The sequence below is a fragment of the Oncorhynchus keta genome, unplaced genomic scaffold, assembly GCF_023373465.1.
Source record: "Oncorhynchus keta strain PuntledgeMale-10-30-2019 unplaced genomic scaffold, Oket_V2 Un_contig_17419_pilon_pilon, whole genome shotgun sequence".
NCBI lineage: Eukaryota > Metazoa > Chordata > Actinopteri > Salmoniformes > Salmonidae > Oncorhynchus > Oncorhynchus keta.
In genome coordinates this window covers 77,501-87,567 of record NW_026280424.1, presented here as the reverse complement: position 1 = coordinate 87,567, position 10,067 = coordinate 77,501, and the positions used below count along the sequence as shown (strand labels likewise).

The 10,067-nt window shown below is 48.0% G+C and overlaps 1 long non-coding RNA gene across 1 annotated transcript; it reads left to right on the top strand.

The window, feature by feature from the left end:
- The first annotated feature begins 408 nt into the window (after positions 1 to 408).
- LOC127919711 (uncharacterized) lies at positions 409 to 2,262 on the top strand. Its single transcript, XR_008103800.1, has 2 exons — positions 409 to 598; positions 657 to 2,262. It is a non-coding gene; the product is annotated as an uncharacterized LOC127919711 (long non-coding RNA).
- Positions 2,263 to 10,067: the final 7,805 nt, after the last annotated feature.

Genomic DNA, 10,067 nt, shown 5'->3' with positions numbered 1-10,067 from the left:
TCTCCTGCTCCTCTCCCCGTCCCTCCTCTCCTGCTCCTCTCCTGTCCCTCCTCTCCTGCTCCTCTCCCTGTCCCTCCTCTCCTGCCTCCCTCCCTCCTCTCCTGTCCCTCCTCTCTCCTGCTCCTCTCCCCGTCCCTCCTCTCCTGCTCCTTGTCCCTCCTCTCCTGCTCCTCTCCTCTCGCCGTCCCTCCTCTCCTGCTCCTCTCCCTGCTCCTCTGTCCCCTCCCTCTCCTGCTCCTCTCCCCTGCTCCCTCCCCGTCCCTCCTCCTCCTGCTCCTTGTCCCTCCTCTCCTGCTCCTCTCCCTGTCCCTCCTCCCCTCCTCTTCCTGTCCTCTCCTCCTCTCCTGCTCCCCGTCCCTCCTGCTCCTGCTCCTTGTCCCTCCTCTCCTGCTCCTCTCCCCGTCCCTCCTCTCCTGCTCCTCTCCCTGTCCCTCCTCTCCTGCTCCTCTCCCCGTCCCTCCTCTGCTCCTCCTCTCTCCTCCCCTCAGGCCCTCGTTGAGTTGGGCTGTATCAAGAAGAAGTACGTGACCAGACGTCCCAAACCCTCCCTCTTCTCCCGTCCAGCCCCGTCCTTATGGTGGGGGAGGAGAGCGAGGGAGTGGGGTGAGGCTGGAGGAGACGGGGGTGAGGCTGGAGGAGACGGGGTGAGGCTGGAGGAGACGGGGGTGAGGCTGGAGGAGACGGGGGTGAGGCTGGAGGAGACGGGGGTGAGGCTGGAGGAGACGGGGGTGAGGCTGGAGGAGACGGGGTAAGACCGGCTGAGACGACCACTGTGTTCTATGAGCCAACCATCGACTGCTGTCTGCGTCTAGGACAGGTTTTACCCCATGAAAACAACTGGAACCAGTGGGTCCAGTTCGCACAACATGAGAACAAACAGTAAGGACTGGAGTTTAAACTGATCTGGGTTCTAATTCTTTAGTACCTCGCTGTAGTGAAACGTTTTTATACCGAAAATGTTTTGCAACAAAAAAAAGTTTCTATTGTGAAAAATGAAAGTCAGTCCCTGTCCGTTTGGTTCCCGATGATTCTGTTTGGTTCCCTATGTTTCTGTTTGGTTCCCGATGTTTCTGTTTGGTTCCCTATGTTTCTGTTTGGTTCCCTATGTTTCTGTTTGGTTCCCTATGTTTCTGTTTGGTTCCCTATGTTTCTGTTTGGTTCCCTATGTTTCTGTTTGGTTCCCTATGTTTCTGTTTGGTTCCCTATGTTTCTGTTTGGTTCCCTATGTTTCTGTTTGGTTCCCTATGTTTCTGTTTGGTTCCCTATGTTTCTGTTTGGTTCCCTATGTTTCTGTTTGGTTCCCTATGTTTCTGTTTCGTTCCCTATGTTTCCGTTTGGTTCCCTGTGTTTCTGTTTGGTTCCCTATGTTTCTGTTTCGTTCCCTATGTTTCTGTTTGGTTCCCTGTGTTTCTGTTTGGTTCCCTATGTTTCTGTTTGGTTCCCGATGTTTCTGTTTGGTTCCCGATGTTTCTGTTTGGTTCCCTATGTTTCTGTTTGGTTCCCTATGTTTCTGTTTGGTTCCCTATGATTCTGTTTGGTTCCCTATGTTTCTGTTTGGTTCCCTATGTTTCTGTTTGGTTCCCTATGTTTCTGTTTGGTTCCCTATGATTCTGTTTGGTTCCCTATGATTCTGTTTGGTTCCCTATGTTTCTGTTTGGTTCCCTATGTTTCTGTTTGGTTCCCTATGATTCTGTTTGGTTCCCTATGATTCTGTTTGGTTCCCTGACGTTTCTGTTTGGTTCCCTATGTTTCTGTTTGGTTCCCTATGTTTCTGTTTGGTTCCCTATGTTTCTGTTTGGTTCCCTATGTTTCTGTTTGGTTCCCTATGTTTCTGTTTGGTTCCCTATGTTTCTGTTTGGTTCCCTATGTTTCCGTTTCGTTCCCTATGTTTCTGTTTGGTTCCCTATGTTTCTGTTTGGTTCCCTATGTTTCTGTTTGGTTCCATTGAGTTGTTAGTGGATACACACCAGGACTGCTAGGGGACGGGAGTTTTACTTGATCACGATTAATAGGCCCAGGAGTTAAAACAACAAGTTTCTTCACAGGGGTTAACCCAAAGGTCTTTAGTTCTGACTCTTACCGGACAGCAAGATTAGATTTTAGCTTAAAAAAAAATGCTGTTTTAGTTTGTTGTAGTGACACAGATCTCTGGGAATTAGTTTCACATCTTAGATGTCCTTTCAGGGGAAAACCTGTTTTTCATTTCAGTTTTGCTATTGTTTTCTTGAAAGTGTGATTTAATAAAAAATTCAAATCGTGAAATGAGAGTCGTGATGTTTTTTTTATCTAAGATGAAACAAGTTATTTATTTTTTATTTTTTAAAGAGAGAAGAGTCGCTTTGTTTTATGGTTTGTCAACATGGACACAGAACTGTTCAATACATAACTTCATGTTTTCAGTTTATTCAGCATGAAAAGTATATTGTTGCTGGTTCAGTAACCAGCCCTGTTGCTGGTTCAGTAACCAGCCCTGTTGCTGGTTCAGTAACCAGCCCTGTTGCTGGGTCAGTAACCAGCCCTGTTGCTGGTTCAGTAACCAGCCCTGTTGCTGGTTCAGTAACCAGCCCTGTTGCTGGTTCAGTAACCAGCCCTGTTGCTGGTTCAGTAACCAGCCCTGTTGCTGGTTCAGTAACCAGCCCTGTTGCTGGTTCAGTAACCAGCCCTGTTGCTGGGTCAGTAACCAGCCCTGTTGCTGGGTCAGTAACCAGCCCTGTTGCTGGGTCAGTAACCAGCCCTGTTGCTGGGTCAGTAACCAGCCCTGTTGCTGGTTCAGTAACCAGCCCTGTTGCTGGTTCAGTAACCAGCCCTGTTGCTGGGTCAGTAACCAGCCCTGTTGCTGGGTCAGTAACCAGCCCTGTTGCTGGGTCAGTAACCAGCCCTGTTGCTGGTTCAGTAACCAGCCCTGTTGCTGGGTCAGTAACCAGCCCTGTTGCTGGGTCAGTAACCAGCCCTGTTGCTGGTTCAGTAACCAGCCCTGTTGCTGGGTCAGTAACCAGCCCTGTTGCTGGGTCAGTAACCAGCCCTGTTGCTGGTTCAGTAACCAGCCCTGTTGCTGGGTCAGTAACCAGCCCTGTTGCTGGGTCAGTAACCAGCCCTGTTGCTGGTTCAGTAACCAGCCCTGTTGCTGGGTCAGTAACCAGCCCTGTTGCTGGGTCAGTAACCAGCCCTGTTGCTGGGTCAGTAACCAGCCCTGTTGCTGGGTCAGTAACCAGCCCTGTTGCTGGGTCAGTAACCAGCCCTGTTGCTGGTTCAGTAACCAGCCCTGTTGCTGGGTCAGTAACCAGCCCTGTTGCTGGGTCAGTAACCAGCCCTGTTGCTGGGTCAGTAACCAGCCCTGTTGCTGGTTCAGTAACCAGCCCTGTTGCTGGGTCAGTAACCAGCCCTGTTGCTGGTTCAGTAACCAGCCCTGTTGCTGGTTCAGTAACCAGCCCTGTTGCTGGGTCAGTAACCTGCCCTGTTGCTGGGTCAGTAACCAGCCCTGTTGCTGGGTCAGTAACCAGCCCTGTTGCTGGGTCAGTAACCAGCCCTGTTGCTGGTTCAGTAACCTGCCCTGTTGCTGGGTCAGTAACCAGCCCTGTTGCTGGGTCAGTAACCAGCCCTGTTGCTGGGTCAGTAACCAGCCCTGTTGCTGGGTCAGTAACCAGCCCTGTTGCTGGGTCAGTAACCAGCCCTGTTGCTGGGTCAGTAACCAGCCCTGTTGCTGGGTCAGTAACCTGCCCTGTTGCTGGGTCAGTAACCTGCCCTGTTGCTGGGTCAGTAACCTGCCCTGTTGCTGGGTCAGTAACCTGCCCTGTTGCTGGGTCAGTAACCTGCCCTGTTGCTGGGTCAGTAACCAGCCCTGTTGCTGGGTCAGTAACCAGCCCTGTTGCTGGGTCAGTAACCAGCCCTGTTGCTGGGTCAGTAACCAGCCCTGTTGCTGGGTCAGTAACCAGCCCTGTTGCTGGGTCAGTAACCAGCCCTGTTGCTGGGTCAGTAACCAGCCCTGTTGCTGGGTCAGTAACCAGCCCTGTTGCTGGTTCAGTAACCAGCCCTGTTGCTGGGTCAGTAACCAGCCCTGTTGCTGGGTCAGTAACCAGCCCTGTTGCTGGGTCAGTAACCAGCCCTGTTGCTGGGTCAGTAACCTGCCCTGTTGCTGGGTCAGTAACCTGCCCTGTTGCTGGTTCAGTAACCAGCCCTGTTGCTGGTTCAGTAACCAGCCCTGTTGCTGGGTCAGTAACCAGCCCTGTTGCTGGGTCAGTAACCAGCCCTGTTGCTGGGTCAGTAACCAGCCCTGTTGCTGGTTCAGTAACCAGCCCTGTTGCTGGTTCAGTAACCTGCCCTGTTGCTGGTTCAGTAACCTGCCCTGTTGCTGGTTCAGTAACCTGCCCTGTTGCTGGTTCAGTAACCAGCCCTGTTGCTGGTTCAGTAACCTGCCCTGTTGCTGGGTCAGTAACCAGCCCTGTTGCTGGTTCAGCCCTGTTGCTGGTTCAGTAACCAGCCCTGTTGCTGGTTCAGTAACCAGCCCTGTTGCTGGGTCAGTAACCTGCCCTGTTGCTGGGTCAGTAACCAGCCCTGTTGCTGGTTCAGTAACCTGCCCTGTTGCTGGTTCAGTAACCTGCCCTGTTGCTGGTTCAGTAACCTGCCCTGTTGCTGGTTCAGTAACCAGCCCTGTTGCTGGTTCAGTAACCAGCCCTGTTGCTGGTTCAGTAACCAGCCCTGTTGCTGGTTCAGTAACCTGCCCTGTTGCTGGTTCAGTAACCAGCCCTGTTGCTGGGTCAGTAACCAGCCCTGTTGCTGGTTCAGTAACCAGCCCTGTTGCTGGTTCAGTAACCTGCCCTGTTGCTGGTTCAGTAACCTGCCCTGTTGCTGGTTCAGTAACCAGCCCTGTTGCTGGTTCAGTAACCAGCCCTGTTGCTGGTTCAGTAACCAGCCCTGTTGCTGGTTCAGTAACCAGCCCTGTTGCTGGTTCAGTAACCTGCCCTGTTGCTGGTTCCTATTTTGCAACAAAGCCTCCTTCACTCACGCCGCCAAGCTTACCCTAGTAAAACTGACTATCTTACCGATCCTCGACTTCGACAATGTCATCTACAAAATAGCTTCCAATACTCTACTTAGCAAACTGGATGCAGTTTATCACAGTGCCATCCGTTTTGTTACCGAATCACCTTATGCCACCCGTCTCCTGCGATCTGAATGCTCTAGTCGGCTGTCCCTCGCTACATATTCATCGCCAGACCCACTGGCTCCAGGTCATCTACAAGTCCATGCTAGGTAAAGCTCCGCCTTATCTCAGTTCACTGGTCACGATGGCAACACCCATCCGTAGCACGCGCTCCAGCAGGTGTATCTCACTGATCATCCCTAAAGTCAACACCCCATTTGGCCGCCTTTCCTTCCAATTCTCTGCTGCCAGTGACTGGAACGAATTGCAAAAATCGCTGAAGTTGGAGACTTTTATCTCCCTCACCAACTTTAACCATCTGCTATCTGAGCAGCTACACACTGTTTACCGACCTGCAGCTGTACATAGTCCATCTGTAAATAGCCCACTGCCTACCTGTACATAGTCCATCTGTAAATAAATTGTGTTATTCCACCCAATTTTGCAAACTGTAAAGGTTCTTTCTACCTACCTGGTTATCCCCATACTGTTTATATTTATTTACTTTTCTGCTCTGGTTAAATAAAGCACGCCAGTATCTCTACCTGGTTAAATAAAGGTGTTCTCACATCATCATCTGCTCATTTATCACTCCAGTGTTAATCTGTTCTAAATTGGTTAAATATTCACTCCTATGGCCTATTTAAATAAAGGTGCCTACCTCCTCATGCCTTTTGCACACACTGTTAAATATAGACATTATTTTTTTAAATAAAGGTGTTCTACTGTGTCATTGACTTGTTTATTGTGTTAAATTGTTCTCAACTAGCTACCTGTTTATTGTTTACTCCATGTGTAAATAAAGGTGTTCTCTGTACCTGGTTAAATAAAGTTGTCTGTGTCACACTGCTTTGGTTAAATATGTTCTCAACTGGCCTACCTGGTTAAATAAAGGTGTTCTCAACTTACCTGGTTAAATGAGAACTTGTTCCTGGTTAAATAAAGGTGTTCTCAGCCTACCTGGTTAAATAAAGGTGTTCTCATCAACTAGCCTACCTGGTTAAATAAAGGTGTTCTCAACTAGCCTACCTGGTTAAATAAAGGTGTTCTCAACTAGCCTACCTGGTTAAATAAAGGTGTTCTCAACTAGCCTACCTGGTTAAATAAAGGTGTTCTCAACTAGCCTACCTGGTTAAATAAAGGTGTTCTCAACTAGCCTACCTGGTTAAATAAAGGTGTTCTCAACTAGCCTACCTGGTTAAATAAAGGTGTTCCTCAACTAGCCTACCTGGTTAAATAAAGGTGTTCTCAACTAGCCTACCTGGTTAAATAAAGGTGTTCTCAACTAGCCTACCTGGTTAAATAAAGGTGTTCCTCAACTAGCCTACCTGGTTAAATAAAGGTGTTCTCAACTAGCCTACCTGGTTAAATAAAGGTGTTCCCTGGTTAAATAAAGGTGTTCTCAACTAGCCTACCTGGTTAAATAAAGGTGTTCTCAACTAGCCTACCTGGTTAAATAAAGGTGTTCTCAACTCAACTAGCCTACCTGGTTAAATAAAGGTGTTCTCAACTAGCCTACCTGGTTAAATAAAGGTGTTCTCAACTAGCCTACCTGGTTAAATAAAGGTGTTCAACTAGGTGGTTAAATAAAGGTGAAATAAAAAATCAAACCATGAACCGTGTCACATCAGCTTTTCCAAATCAGTTCCATGTTGATTAAATTTTCATCAACTAGCCTACCTGGTTAAATAAAGGTGTCCCCAACACCTGGGTGTAAATAAAGAACATCCTGGTTAGGTGTTCCAGCTGGTTCAAGCCAGTTACTTGTCCCCCAGCCTACCTGGTTAAATAAAGGTGTCACCTACCTGTTAGTGGTGTTCACCACATCAGTTACCTTGTCAGGTGTCCCCAGCGGAGTGTCACCCTTGTCAGGTGTCCCCAGCCACTGTTACCTTGTCAGGTGTCCCAGGTGTCCTGTTACCTTGTCAGGTGTCCCCAGCACCGTTAAATCAGGTGTCCCCAGCGGTGGTCAGGTGTCCCCAGCGGAGTGTCACCTTGTTTACCTTGTCAGGTGTCCCCAGCGGAGTGTCACTGTTACCTTGTGGTGTCCCCAGCGGAGTGTCACTGTTACCTTGTCAGGTGTCCCCACCACTTGTCAGGTGTCCCCAGCGTGTCACTGAGTCACCCCAGCGGTTCACCTTACCTTGTCAGGTGTCCCCAGCGGAGTGTCACCGTTACCTTGTCAGGTGTCCCCAGCGGAGTGTCACCGTTACCTTGTCAGGTGTCCCCAGCGGAGTGTCACTGTTACCTTGTCAGGTGTCCCCAGCGGAGTGTCACCGTTACCTTGTCAGGTGTCCCCAGCTGTGTCACCGTTACCTTGTCAGGTGTCCCCAGGGAGTGTCACCCCTTGTCAGGTGTCCCCAGCGGAGTGTCACCGTTACCTTGTCAGGTGTCCCCAGCGTGTCACTTACCTTGTTGTCCCCACCTTGTCAGGTGTCCCCAGCGGAGTCACCGTTACCTTGTCAGGTGTCCCCAGCGGAGTGTCACCCCAGCGGAGTGTCACCTTGTCAGGTGTCCCCAGCTGTCACCGTTACAGGTGTCCCCAGCGGAGTGTCACCGTTACCTTGTCAGGTGTCCCCAGCAGTGTCACCGTTACCTTGTCAGGTGTCCCCAGCGGAGTGTCACCGTTACCTTGTCAGGTGTCCCCAGCGGAGTGTCACCGTTACCTTGTCAGGTGTCCCCAGCGGAGTGTCCTTGTCAGGTGTCCCCAGCGGAGTCTCCAGACTCCAGCTGTCACCGGGAGGTGTCCCCAGGGACCGTTACCAGGTGTCCCCAGGGGTGTCAGGTCTGTCCCCAGCGGATTCACAGCCTGTCCCCAGCGGAGTGTCACCGTTACCTTGTCAGGTGTCCCCACTAGCTGGTAGTTTTACTGTCTTATAACGTCAAGATGTCCTGTCAAATGAACACCGTTCAATTGGAGGTTGTGTAGAGGTGTCAGTGTTACCTTGTTGGAGGGTTAGTATGTGTGTTGGTGTGCCACCGTTTGTGTGTGTCCTGTCAACCAGGTTCATAGCTGATGGTGTGTGTGTCCCCAGCGGAGTGTCACCGTACCTTATCTTTGGTGTGTCCTGTAACCAGGTTCAGGTAGCTGATGGGTGTGTGTGTGTGTAACCAGGTTCCTGTCCCCAGCGGAGTGTCACCGTTACCTATTTGTTTACTTTTATTCCTTATTGTTGTCCCCAGGGGAAACTGAACCAATTAAACCACATGGTTGTTTAAGGTGTCAGCAGTCAGTCAGCATTTCACTGGAAGGTTGTTCAATTAAACCACATGGTTGTCAGGACCTGGTTACGAACCCGGGTCTCCGGAGTGAGAAACAGTCACTTAACCAACTGAGCCCCACGAATAGTCAGAACCCAGAAGATGAGGCAGACACCAGTACTTGAGACGGTGTATTTAATTGTCAGTGAAGTTCTTCAGGAAAAGGTGTCATGTAACTCCACAACCTCAAAAGGAAGACTCCAGCTACCCACAAGAACAAAGGTAATCCTCAAATGAACAAGACAAAGTATGTGTGTTGGTGTGCCTTTGTGTGTGTCCTGTAACCAGGTTCATAGCTGATGGTGTGTGTGTGTGTACCTTATCTTTGTGTGTGTCCTGTAACCAGGTTCATAGCTGAAACCAGGTTCAGCACAAAAACTGCCTCAAAAAAGCATTTCAAACAAACAAGAACAAAAACAGAACCAACTGAGCCACAATAGAGAGTCCACAGCAGTACTTGAGATCTTCAGGAAAACAAGAATTCCACAGAACAAAGTACTAGGGCTGGGTGGAAGGTAACATACAAACACAGAGCAAAAAACAGACTGAGGAAAACAAAGGGTTTAAATACAATCAGGGGAAACGAGGCACAGGTGCAAATAATAATGGGGATCAAGGGAAAACAAAAGGTCAAAAGGCACAATGGGGGCATCTAGTGACCAAAAACCGGAACAACCCTGGCCAAATCCTGACAATGGTTGTTTAAGGGCAGCAGTCAGTCAGCATTTCACTGGAAGGTTGTTCGAGGAATTAAATTCCTACATATTTATTAACCAAATCAATTAATACACTCAGCCCATTTCTAAGGATTTGTAAGATGCTTATTTGCATAAAAGGGCGGAGACCAGTCTCAAAATAAGGCAATAGAGTTTATTCTCCAGAGTACTGAACATGATGCAATTTACAACAGGTTATAAACTGAAAACGACGTCATTAGGTTTCAAACTGTCCCGTCCCTCCTCCACTCCGGTACAATGGCCGTATAGTTCACAAGCCTTCCGACATCGTTCCCTCGCCGGTTTAGATCATTTACGACCAGGCCAAGGTCTCCCTGTGTAGATAGGCATTCTAGCCGGTCTGACGATAAGTTCATTCGTTTCTACCAAGGAACAGACAGTCTTTGTTCTAATTCTTGATTATATTTACACACATTATACTCAGTACTAAGGTTAAAATAAAATTCATACATCTATACAGTAACATAATAGTCTTCTGATTAGTAGATATACAGTAACATAATAGTATTCTGATTAGTACATATACAGTAACATAATAGTATTCTGATTAGTACATATACAGTAACATAATAGTATTCTGATTAGTACATATACAGTAACTTAATAGTATTCTGATTAGTACATATACAGTAACATAATAGTATTCTTATTAGTACATATACAGTAACAATAGTATTCTGATTAGTACATATACAGTAACATAATAGTATTCTGATTAGTACATATACAGTAACATAATAGTATTCTGATTAGTACATATACAGTAACATAATAGTATTCTGATTAGTACATATACAGTAACATAATAGTATTCTGATTAGTACATATACAGTAACATAATAGTATTCTGATTAGTACATATACAGTAACATAATAGTATTCTGATTAGTACATATACAGTAACATAATAGTATTCTGATTAGTACATA